This window comes from Gigantopelta aegis, chromosome 10, assembly GCF_016097555.1.
Source record: "Gigantopelta aegis isolate Gae_Host chromosome 10, Gae_host_genome, whole genome shotgun sequence".
In the NCBI taxonomy this organism is placed as follows: domain Eukaryota; kingdom Metazoa; phylum Mollusca; class Gastropoda; order Neomphalida; family Peltospiridae; genus Gigantopelta; species Gigantopelta aegis.
Genome location: NC_054708.1, coordinates 2293263 through 2306663, shown reverse-complemented (window position 1 = coordinate 2306663; position 13401 = coordinate 2293263).

Sequence of the window (13401 nt, the reverse complement as noted above, 5' to 3'; positions counted from 1 at the left end):
TGTATGTGCGTTGTAATGTATTCGTGTGGAACCATAGAGGTGTATTTATGTATGTGCGTTGTAATGTATTCGTGTGGAACCATAGAATTTATGTATGTGCGTTGTAATGTATTCGTGTGGAACCATAGTGTATTTATGTATGTGCGTGTGTATGTGCGTTGTAATGTATTCGTGTGGAACCATAGATGTGTGTATTTATGTATGTGCGTTGTAATGTATTCGTGTGGAACCATAGAGGTGTATTTATGTATGTGCGTTGTAATGTATTCGTGTGGAACCATATTTGTGTGGAAGTGTATTTATGTATGTGCGTTGTAATGTATTCGTGTGGAACCATAGAGGTGTATTTATGTATGTGCGTTGTAATGTATTCGTGTGGAACCATAGAGGTGTATTTATGTATGTGCGTTGTAACGTATTTGTGTGGAACTATAGAAGTGTATTTATATATATGCGTTGTGGAACTATAGAAGTGTATTTATGTATGTGCGTTGTAATGTATTTGTGTGGAACCATAGAAGTGTATTTATGTATGTGCGTTGTAATGTATTCGTGTGGAACCATAGAGGTGTATTTATGTATGTGCGTTGTAATGTATTCGTGTGGAACCATAGAGGTGTATTTATGTATGTGCGTTGTAATGTATTTGTGTGGAACCATAGAGGTGTATTTATGTATGTGCGTTGTAATGTATTCGTGTGGAACCATAGAGGTGTATTTATGTATGTGCGTTGTAATGTATTCGTGTGGAACCATAGAAGTGTATTTATGTATGTGCGTTGTAATGTATTCGTGTGGAACCATAGAGGTGTATTTATGTATGTGCGTTGTAATGTATTTGTGTGGAACCATAGAAGTGTATTTATGTATGTGCGTTGTAATGTATTCGTGTGGAACCATAGAGGTGTATTTATGTATGTGCGTTGTAATGTATTCGTGTGGAACCATAGAGGTGTATTTATGTATGTGCGTTGTAATGTATTCGTGTGGAACCATAGAGTGTATTTATGTATGTGCGTTGTAATGTATTCGTGTGGAACCATAGAGGTGTATTTATGTATGTGCGTTGTAATGTATTCGTGTGGAACCATAGAGGTGTATTTATGTATGTGCGTTGTAATGTATTCGTGTGGAACCATAGAGGTGTATTTATGTATGTGCGTTGTAATGTATTCGTGTGGAACCATAGAGGTGTATTTATGTATGTGCGTTGTAATGTATTCGTGTGGAACCATAGAGGTGTATTTATGTATGTGCGTTGTAATGTATTTGTGTGGAAGTGTATTTATGTATGTGCGTTGTAATGTATTCGTGTGGAACCATAGAGGTGTATTTATGTATGTGCGTTGTAATGTATTTGTGTGGAACCATAGAGGTGTATTTATGTATGTGCGTTGTAATGTATTCGTGTGGAACCATAGAGGTGTATTTATGTATGTGCGTTGTAATGTATTTGTGTGGAACCATAGAGGTGTATTTATGTATGTGCGTTGTAATGTATTTGTGTGGAACCATAGAGGTGTATTTATGTATGTGCGTTGTAATGTATTCGTGTGGAACCATAGAGGTGTATTTATGTATGTGCGTTGTAATGTATTCGTGTGGAACTGTATTTATGTATGTACGTTGTAATGTATTTGTGTGGAAGTGTATTTATGTATGTGCGTTGTAATGTATTCGTGTGGAACCATAGAGGTGTATTTATGTATGTGCGTTGTAATGTATTTGTGTGGAAGTGTATTTATGTATGTACGTTGTAATGTATTTGTGTGGAAGTGTATTTATGTATGTGCTTTGTAAACCATAGAAGTGTATTTATATATATGCGTTGTGGAACTATAGAAGTGTATTTATGTATGTGCGTTGTAATGTATTCGTGTGGAACCATAGAGGTGTATTTATGTATGTGCGTTGTAATGTATTCGTGTGGAACCATAGAGGTGTATTTATGTATGTGCGTTGTAATGTATTCGTGTGGAACCATAGAGGTGTATTTATGTATGTGCGTTGTAATGTATTGCTCAGCCCCTCTTGATATTTACACCGGGTCAAACACAAATTGAAAGAAAACAAACGAAATACCACATTTATCACACAACTTGTGGATTATTTATTCATTTAGTTGGAAACAAATGTACATTTCATGAAAAACATGACATATATATGTAGAGTGTATGTTCTGTATGATTACACTTTAAACAACCGATACACGGAGACAACACGCCATTATGTTAACTGACAATCACCAAGTGCCTGTAGGTTGTACTATACGAAATAAAATCCCACAGGCGACCGTGTTAACGTTTGTTTAAAAACACTATATGCAATACACCAACCACATTATGACCCTTAAATATCAGTACTACAACCTCTACCTCAAAGTATTAACTGAAGAAAATGGTACCTTTCATGTCTCAGTTTCGATATAACCGGATGTTTTTACAACACCCCTAGTTTCGCACAAAGTTTCAGTACTTCTTTTTGTTTTTTTACAGGTACGCCATACATGTTTCAAGCACAAGGATACTTGACACAGTGGTAACTAGATGAAATAACATTGCATACATTTTTTATTTTGTTTTGCTCAGATGAAACAATTTCTCTTTTTTTTCTTTTTTTTTACAAAAACACAGTCATATTTACCACCAATCACAGGACATGTGGTATTAACTGCTCTATGAAACGTTAGGGAAGTGCACCTCGAACTTTTGACACAGCCGGAAGTTATTTGGTTTAGTACTACCTATAGCATGTTTCAGTAAGAACGTCACTACAGGTAACAATACGTATAAAAATAGCCATCAGAGACAGTGGCCCGTTTCTCCACTGATGGAACTAATCTTGTGTATAACATAAATTATATCTGGAAGGCGCGCACCGGTAAATATTACTGTAATGCTATCGGGGAGATAACTCGATGAAAAGGTGAATCATTAACTCTTTTTTTAAAAAGACATAAGATTCGCTGTCCGGAAAGTAGAAGACACTTTAGATGATATAGTTTAGTTGTATGAAGTTAAAATTTGAGAACTTCGCCCCCCCCCCCCCCCCCACGCCCTCCCCGACACTGGACCCGATTCATTTTAACAAATCCAATTAGTAGCTGCTAAATCGTCTCTCAAAAATCACATGACAGACAGGGAACCGATTTAAACATGTTACGCACATCAGGAGTAATTGGGGCGTGTGACCTTTTCCACTCATGAACTAACACTGAAATACAAGTCTAGTTTCGCTTTAGGGTTGACATTGTCTTTATGCAAAGCATACCTAGCTGATATGAATTACTATATGGTCCAAACATGCGGTCTAGATCCTATCTAGAAACGCCATCGCTGGTCAGGTATTTCAAGGTTAACAACTACCAGTCTCTCTGAACGCCGATCTTACTGTCAGCAGATTGGACTCTAATCAATGTAACACTGAATGTCGATCTTATCGACCACGCTGTACTATCTGTCAGATCCGACTCTAGTCAATGTGACACTGATCTGTCTGAATGTCGATCTTACAGGCCACGCTGTAATATCTGTCAGTAGATCCGACTCTAGTCAATGTGACACTGATCTGTCTGAATGTCGATCTTACAGGCCACGCTGTAATATCTGTCAGTAGATCCGACTCTAGTCAATGTGACACTGATCAGTCTGAATGTCGATCTTACTGGCCACGCTGTAATATCTGTCAGTAGATCCGACTCTAGTCAATGTGACACTGATCTGTCTGAATGTCGATCTTACAGGCCACGCTGTAATATCTGTCAGTAGATCCGACTCTAGTCAATGTGACACTGAACAGTCTGAATGTCGATCTTACAGGCCACGCTGTAATATCTGTCAGTAGATCCGACTCTAGTCAATGTGACACTGATCTGTCTGAATGTCGATCTTACAGGCCACGCTGTAATATCTGTCAGTAGATCCGACTCTAATCAATGTGACACTGAACAGTCTGAATGTCGATCTTACAGGCCACGCTGTAATATCTGTCAGTAGATCCGACTCTAGTCAATGTGACACTGATCTGTCTGAATGTCGATCTTACAGGCCACGCTGTAATATCTGTCAGTAGATCCGACTCTAGTCAATGTGACAATGATCTGTCTGAATGTCGATCTTACTGGCCACGCTGTAATATCTGTCAGTAGATCCGACTCTAGTCAATGTGACACTGAACAGTCTGAATGTCCAACGCTGTGGACTTGCAGACGTAGTGATTAGTCATCAGCCTTGAGGTCGGTAAATACACCCAGAGCGAGTTTCAACGGCTCAATTGGGGGGGGGGGGGGGGGGGGGATGAGATGATTACACCTACTTCTCTCTTACTAACAACTAACCATTAACATTAACAACTGTCGTGGACCGATAGCCCAAATAATTGAGGTATGTGCCCTAGGCAGCGTGTTTCAATCTTAACTGCACATAAAGAACCACGTGAGTCAAATGAAAGAATTAATGTGCAGAGACTTTGTGTCAGCGGTGCACTGGATTGCAGACATTTTGTCAGCGGTGCACTGGTGTGCAGACTTTGTGTCAGCGGCGCACTAGTGTGCAGAGACTTGGTGTCAACAGTGCACTGGCGTGCAGAGATTTGGTGTCAACAGTGCACTCATGTGCAGAGATTTGGTGTCAGCGGTGCACTGGCGTGCAGAGTTGGCGTCACCAGTGCACTGGCATGCAGAGATTTGGTGTCACCGGTGCACTGGCATGCAGAGATTTGGTGTCACCGGTGCACTGGCGTGCAGAGATTTGGCGTCACCAGTGCACTGGCGTGCAGAGATTTGGTGTCACCAGTGCACTGGTCGACTATAGGGTAGTTAAAACTCTATTCAGATCTACTGATGGAAGTGGACAGTAAGATGGATCTTCAGGGACATTGAGAACAAGGCGTAGCAATTCAACTGTTAGACTCTTTCAACTGCAAGATTATTAATGATAATTATTTAATAAAAACGTTTTATACAATCAACTACACGCATTGGCTTAACGGGAAAACAAAACCAGAAAAAAATGTAGTCTTATCAATCAAAAGTAAACTTGTTATCTTGTGATTTTTAACACATTTTGAAATGATGAACAGACAGACAGACAAATGGACAAACAGAGAAATGACCACTGTAAAAAGGATGGAAAGAGAGGACATGATCATGAAGACAGAAGCAGAATACAGAAATACATAGAGTATCCATGATTGAACACAGAAAACAGAAATACAGAGTATCCATGATTAAACACAGATATACAGAAATACAGAAATACAGAGTATCCACGATTAAACACAGATATACAGAAATACATAGAGTATCCATGATTAAACACAGAAAACAGAAATACAGAGTATCCATGATTAAACACAGAAAACAGAAATACAGAGTATCCATGATTAAACACAGAAAACAGAAATACAGAGTATCCATGATTAAACACAGATATACAGAAATACAGAGTATCTACGATTAAACACAGATATACAGAAATACAGAGTATCTATGATTAAACACAGAATACAGAAATACAGAGTATCCATGATTAAAAACAGATATACAGAAATACAGAGTATCAACGATTAAACACAGAATACAAAGTATCTATGATTAAACACAGAATACAGAATATCTATGATTACACTGTTGTACATAATGTTATACAGTGTTAACAGTCAATTTAATTATTTAGTTAAAATGAGGTGGTTTGCATAGCAAAACAATCTTAAATTTTGTTCCCTTGAGATTTTTTTTAAATGAATTTTTTGTTGTAATAAATAAAATGTTTTAATGATATTATCCAAATTAAAAGTGTTAGGCACAATAACAGATGTAAAATGAGGTAAACTATTTTCGAGGTACTGAATATTGTAAAAGTGGTTCTGTCAGATCTATTTCAAGTTCATTATTTCATGTGTTTCTACACCCTGCAACATGGACAAGTGAGATTTATCTCCCCAGAGAACAGGTGGTATCTTTCTTAACTCTCTGTCTTCATTCAGAATCTAATTTCGAGTAAAACTGAATAGTTTGAGTAGACATTCTAAAATTAAAAAATACACACCACAGTCATGTTATGTCAAACAAGAAAACGAGAGAGAATCGGTAATCTTGTCATACAAACAAGACTTAGTATGTCAAAATGTAATTCTATGTATCTGAACAGTCTCTCCACCCTGATATTGGTACATCAACAAATGTAATTCTATGTATCTGAACAGTCTCTCCACCTGATATTGGTACATCAACAAATGTGATCCTTTCTGAGTTTTGTTTGCATGTTCCTTGTCAGCGAATTTAGACTCGTTTCTCCTGAGGTAAAGCTTGCATACCAAGTAGAAGTAAAACAGTAAAATTGAAAAAATAAAAACTCCTGAGATTTTCTGTTTGGTGGGGTGCTGGTGTGTTGTGAATGTGTAAATATAGTCATATCATAGGTTGTAGTAAAGATGGTACAACATTACACACCCTAATACTAAATGTGTAAAGATAGCTATGTCATAGATTGTAGTAAAGATGGTACATTACACATCCTAATACCTCAATGTGACATTCCCTACACATCCATCTCAAATTCCCTCATCATTTCAATAGCATTACTCTAAAATAAATATTAAAAATCCATTTAATTACAAGAAAACCCATACATTTTAAATTTTAATGTCACTGTAGAGTTAAAATTAGTTCGGCAAGCCATACTCATTATCTCGACTCCCATATCATGTACAATACTGCCCCAAACATTGGTGCTGTTTCATGTAGACTAAGTACAGTTGATGTTGAAATCATCTTTTGTAGTTGTTATTTAACCAAAAGAACAAGTAGCACCTTTTATTGTACAACAGACTAGTACAGAGTGATCTTCTCAAGCCAAGGAACCATTCCGTTTAGTTGCTGCAAGACGACATGCAGTAGTTATAGGGAATGGTACTTTGGCATGCGAACATCATATAGTGTGTGTAGAGAGAAGTGACAAATTGTGATTGTCGTCAAAACAGCCAGCTGCCTTTTGTGGTCAGAAAGAAAAACAGTTAAAACCAGTCAACATTTTGCTGCCATTTATAGCGACACATACAAAGCAACTCATTGGTAGTGTACATGGAGCACTGTGGAAGCCTGGAGTAACAACTAGCCGACTCGGCAGTATTCTAGGACTATAGGGGTAAGTGAACTATCCTCACAGTGACACTTCCTCACATACACTTGTTGAAATTTATCTCATTCAAATAACTGCCCTCACCAATACATTGCAGTCAGTTTCTCTATTCGAATCCATCTAAAGGCTTATATCCCAAATTACACCTCATGTTTGGCAAACGACAATTAAACAAAACACAATTATTAGCTATCCCTAATTTCTCAGCCAACTGAGCTAATTTTCCCAACCAATGAAACCAATCTAATTAAAATTAGCTCCACTATTACATGTGGATCTAACAGCAGCTAGTTGGAGCTCATGTCCACCAATCAAAACCTTACTTGCAGAATCATGCCAGTGATTTGAAAATAATTTGAAAACATTCCGAATTATCCTGAGGGTATCCGACATGTTTCATGTGAATTACGAATGCCTTATTTAGACAAGTAGAACAAATTTTAATCAGATTGCTAACAACACTGCGTAGTCTCCAATGTCCAAGTAACATTTCGACTGTAAATAATAATTTAAATATTGACCAATCACACTGCGCCTTTTATAACGTTATTTGGGAGCATACAAATTCTAAAAATATCGGGTGAGTCTATTTTAGTGGCCGCAGTACAGCAAACCATACCAATACGTACGGGATGGGTTATCAGTCTTCAATTTTACGTTACAAATTATTTATTTATTAAAAAAAAAAAAAAAAAAAATCAGTCTTCAGTTTTACATTACAAATTATTTATTTTATAAAATATAACATGTTTTAAGACATTCGTAATTCACATTGCAATGAAACACGCCTATTTTACTCAAATCTTGAAACTGTTAATATATACAAACAATGCCTATTTTGAAGATAAAGAAACATGCCAATTATAGTCAAATTTTGAAACTGTTATCACACACAAACAATGCCTATTTTCAGTCAAATCTTGAAAATGTTATCATACACAAACAATGCCTATTTTCAGTCAAATCTTGAAACTGTTATCATATAATGAAATTGCTACATATAGTATTTAGATTTTATGAATATTTTCACAAAGATAAAAATCTGCAATGTTCTAGACAGCGTACTTTGCAAATGGTGTAGCTTGAGAGAAAAACACTTTGCCAATGGTCAATACTGACAGCTATACAAATGCCAAAAGAAGACACTTGTTGGTGTGGCAGCAGCAGGTTTCTTCTCTCATTGTGAAGACCAAGAGTCAGAATGCTCATCTACACTTATTTAACAGCCACTGACAACCACCCTTTCCAACGTTACTGTAATAAAGTCATTAGCATTAGATCAGGAATCCATCAAATGTTTAATTTCAAGAGCTTTAAAGCCACTGACCTAGTTTCTGCAGAACATACCTTTTTATCATGTCTAAAAGAAAATATTTGAGCTACTACAAATATCAGGCCAACCAAAACATGTAGGATTTGTAAAAATGTATAATTTAAGTCAAATGTTGTAAGTAATGAGTACGTTAATGGTTAAGAAAGGCTATAAGAGCTGTAACTATTTTACACCTGACTAATAACTAGTGGTGATGGCTTTACAAAACTTCCGAGTCTAGTTACATTCTAACAGGGATTTCTCCAGGAATCTTTGCCAGAGTCCCACGTCGGATAGGATTGGGAAAATTAGCGCCAGTAAATCATACTTGGGATATGTCTTCAGTCCACTCAACGATGCAGTACATCACTGTTAAATTAATTTATTATATATATATATAATGTTGGTAATTTTTAGCATAGAAATTGGACATTTTCAGTGCTACTTTTTAAGGGCGAAGAGGCCTATGTTTGGACCCGTAGAACGCCTGATTCTAACAACTAGTTTGGGCTTCTAATTCTGGTAAATGACTACCAGTGGATAACCCATCCCAACTTCAAAACTTGCCTGACGTCTCGGACTTAAAGCACTAAATAAGCATTCACCATACGATCCAACAAATACATGTATATATCAAATGGTGAATGATCTACTAGGTTTAACAACACAGTGTCACATACTACTTTCCAAACCTCGTTATAATGCTACCCGTAAGAGGCTGAAAACTTCACAAAACTTCACAAGACTTCACTTGTACCAACAATAATTTAACTCAGTCAACCAAAAAAAATATCTCCAGCCAAAAAAGAAATAATGCTTTCATTATATATTCTTTTTAAAAATGTACATGAAAAAATTACTTGGTAATGACTAAAATCTTATTTTAAAAATAGATGAAATACCTACATAAAAAAACAGACTGAATTATACATTTCAATAAGAGATTTAGTTAAATATCAGCAGAAATAGGACTCCGATAAAAAGTAGAATCCATTACATGTACACCTTGCCGATAAGATGAAGCTAGATGTGTCCTAGTTACTTAAAAGTAGAATCCATTACATGTACACCTTGCCAATAAGATGAAGCTAGAAGTATCCTAGTTACTTAAAAGTAGAATCCATTACATGTACACCTTGCCGATAAGATGAAGCTAGACGTGTCCTAGTTACTTAAAAGTAGAATCCATTACATGTACACCTTGCCGATAAGATGAAGCTAGACGTATCCTAGTTACTTAAAAGTAGAATCCATTACATGTACACCTTGCCGATAAGATGAAGCTAGATGTGTCCTAGTTACTTAAAAGTAGAATCCATTACATGTACACCTTGCCGATAAGATGAAGCTAGATGTGTCCTAGTTACTTAAAAGTAGAATCCATTACATGTACACCTTGCCGATAAGATGAAGCTAGATGTGTCCTAGTTACTTAAAAGTAGAATCCATTACATGTACACCTTGCCGATAAGATGAAGCTAGATGTATCCTAGTTACTTAAAAGTAGAATCCATTACATGTACACCTTGCCGATAAGATGAAGCTAGATGTATCCTAGTTACTTAAAGGCCAAATGATGCTAATGCTATATTCATCAGAAGTCATGAATATCATATTTCCCAATTCACAAGATGTCAAGAGCGTTCATTTGGCGAAATTAATTGTGGACACAACTTGTAAACTGGGGTAGGATTTTCCGTCATAATCTTCACAATTTATCGTGGAAAAAATGGCGGAACAAATACCAATCTTTCGTGCAATTATGAGTTGGAGTGTGTGAGATTGGATTTACAGTGCAGATTGTCTATAAATCGCCTGAATGCTCTCCATTTGGTGAAGTCGTGTTCACAATTTGGAACTTGTGAATTCACAATATACACGAGCACCAAATGAACGCAGCATAAAATCAACAGTAAGGTGCCAATTTAAGATGTATATGATAAACAATGGCAGGTTTTTCTTTAACAGAAAAGAATAGGGTTTTTTTGGAATGATAAACCTTTTTAAAAACTTTTATATGAACATAAATCTTACAGATTAACTTATATGGACATGTTCATAAGCACATTTCACTACAATGTCAGAAAAGTGTGATTTAGCATGAATTTTGAAAATATTTATTCTTTAAATATTATTAAGGATTCTGTTATTTTTTCTTTACGTTCATCGAGGTATGAAAAAAACCCCAAAGCATCATCAAAACTGTGTGAATCAGCGAAGTTGTTCTCACATAAGTCTGCAGTGATTTTTTTGTTGTTAAAACCCAGATGAAGTGGGGGGAAAACAGACAATACTTATAATTAAATTTGAATCATACTTGCTAATAATTACACTAAAAGTTCATATTTTATTTTGAATTATTTTTTGGTTCTAAAACAATACGGCTCAGTAAGACGAACAATCAATAATAAATGACGTCATCAGATACGCCATTCTCTGATGACATAATTTTTACATTCATCGAGATAAGAACAAACTCACGTTGCTACGGATGGACCAATGAAATACATTATATTGCAATGAATGTTACAGAAATTTAATTATAAATACTTGTTACTGATGTATACAGATAATGTTGACGAAACAGTCTTGGTGCATTTTAGCCTGCCATAAAGTCATTCTTCACTGGAGACACAAAGAACATTGTTAGCTGCTTCAGACTGGTGCATAAACCACACTATAGAAACAGAAACGTAGTGTGGAGAATCGAAAACTGTTAAAGAGACATACATTTTGATGAGAAATACATGAAGACGAACCATCAGACTGTACGTTAATGACGCTAAGGCAGTGAATGCTAAACACGAGTAGAGCTGACAGTTATTACATACAGTACTACTAAACACACAACAGGACCAAGGTGAATAAGAGCTGACAGTTATTACATACAGTACTACTAAACACACAACAGGACCAAGGTGGATAAGAATTGACAGTTATTACATACCGTATTACTAAACACACAACAGGACCGAGGTGAATGAGAGTTGACAGTTACTAGTATTACATACAGTACTACTAAACACACAACAGGATCGAGGTGAATGGACAACAGACATGATGACGAAGGATGACATATTTATAAGAGACAGTAATAAATATTGTAACATATACATTGACAAATCTCCTTTTAATCATTTCACTCTCGGCTTTGTTAATCACAAACGTCTTCTTATTGTAAGAAGAGTTCCGTCAACATCTTAACATATACATTGACAAATATCCTCTTAATCATTTTACTTATGGCTTTGTTGATCCTAAACGTGTTCTAGCTTATTGTAAGAAGAGTTCAGTCAAACTATTTACAACATAGCACAGCCTTATTACTCCGTTACATAAAAAGACAACATCTATGTATAGACTCGTCGTCAAATATACACGCTACTACACTGTATGTACAGGATGGACGTGAACACAACAGAAAATCACATATTTACAAACCAGACACTTTCTGCTGCAGTGTTTTAAAACAAAGTTACTGTTGAAAATGTGTTTTAAATATTTCAAATAGTTGTTTTTTTTTGTGTTAAATATTTCAAATATTTATTTTTGTCCATTAAATATTTTAAATATTTGTTTTTGTCTATTAAATAGTTCAAGCTATCTTGAACCATTTTCGGTAGTTCCTGAAAACAAATGTAAATCTGTATTGTTTAAACTGTATCATTTGCCAAAGATTGTAGAAAGCCATACAACATAAATGTGACACCATGACATCACTGTGGTAAATTAGGATTGGGTTTCCAAATAACTACTATAAGATATTATAAAAACACCTATATTTAACACCATGACATCACTGTGGTAAATTAGGATTGGGTTTCCAAATAACTACTATAAGATATTATAAAAACACCTATATTTAACACCATGACATCACTGTGGTAAATTAGGATTGGGTTTCCAAATAACTACTATAAGATATTATAAAAACACCTATTTTTAACTCAGTCTTTACACTGAAAAAAAAATCCAAAACATTTTTAAAAAATCATTACCATTCTGTTTTGTTAAATAACAAAATATTATATTAACAAATATAAACGTGACTGAACTGTCGAAAGTAACCTGCCATAGAAAGACCTCTGTTTCATCTACTATTAATAAAAGTAACACAATAAAACGTAAAACATGCAGCAGACAACAATTCAATACATGTGAACACTGTGGTTACCATAGTTACAAACAAACTGAGGTACACTTGTTGGACTGAGGTATATAAACATAATAAATAATACTTTCCTGTCTACTAATATCAACTGGAACAACACACGAAAAAAACCTAAAAAACCTAATCACAATATGACACAAGAGAACCAAATACATGTACACAGTATTATTTTTTACACAGAAACAAAACAAATTTAAAATCAATGTCCCCTTTAATACAGAGAGCTCTGCACAAAACAGCCATTATTACTTAATAATTAGTCATTACTGTAGTAACAAAAAGTAAGTGGACTTTGAAGAAATGGTTATTACTAAACATGGCTATTTTTGACATTTAAATACTACATTGTAATCATAGTTATTAGTAAATTATATAAATCATAAAATGTCAATAATTTAAATCATTATTAAATTAATATTAACAGTTAAAGTATTATATGTTAAAAGATGCTCAAACATTTATTAAAATATTCTACCAAAATAAAATTCATCACAGACAATTTATGCTTGGAAGTTTAACCACTGGCAGAGTTTAAATCAAAACATGTACTTATATACGTGTTTCACTGAAAACCCCGCAAAATAGGAATTTTCATTGTATTAAATATGTTATGTATCTGGGGATCTGATAACACATAGAAGCAGTTAACTTTAATTGCAGGGTGTACTTGAAGTGTGTGTACTCAACAACGCAATATTCAAGTGAACAAAAACAATACAGTCGTCCAAAAAAACTTTACATTAATAACATTTGAATAATTTGATAAATGTTGTTGCTAA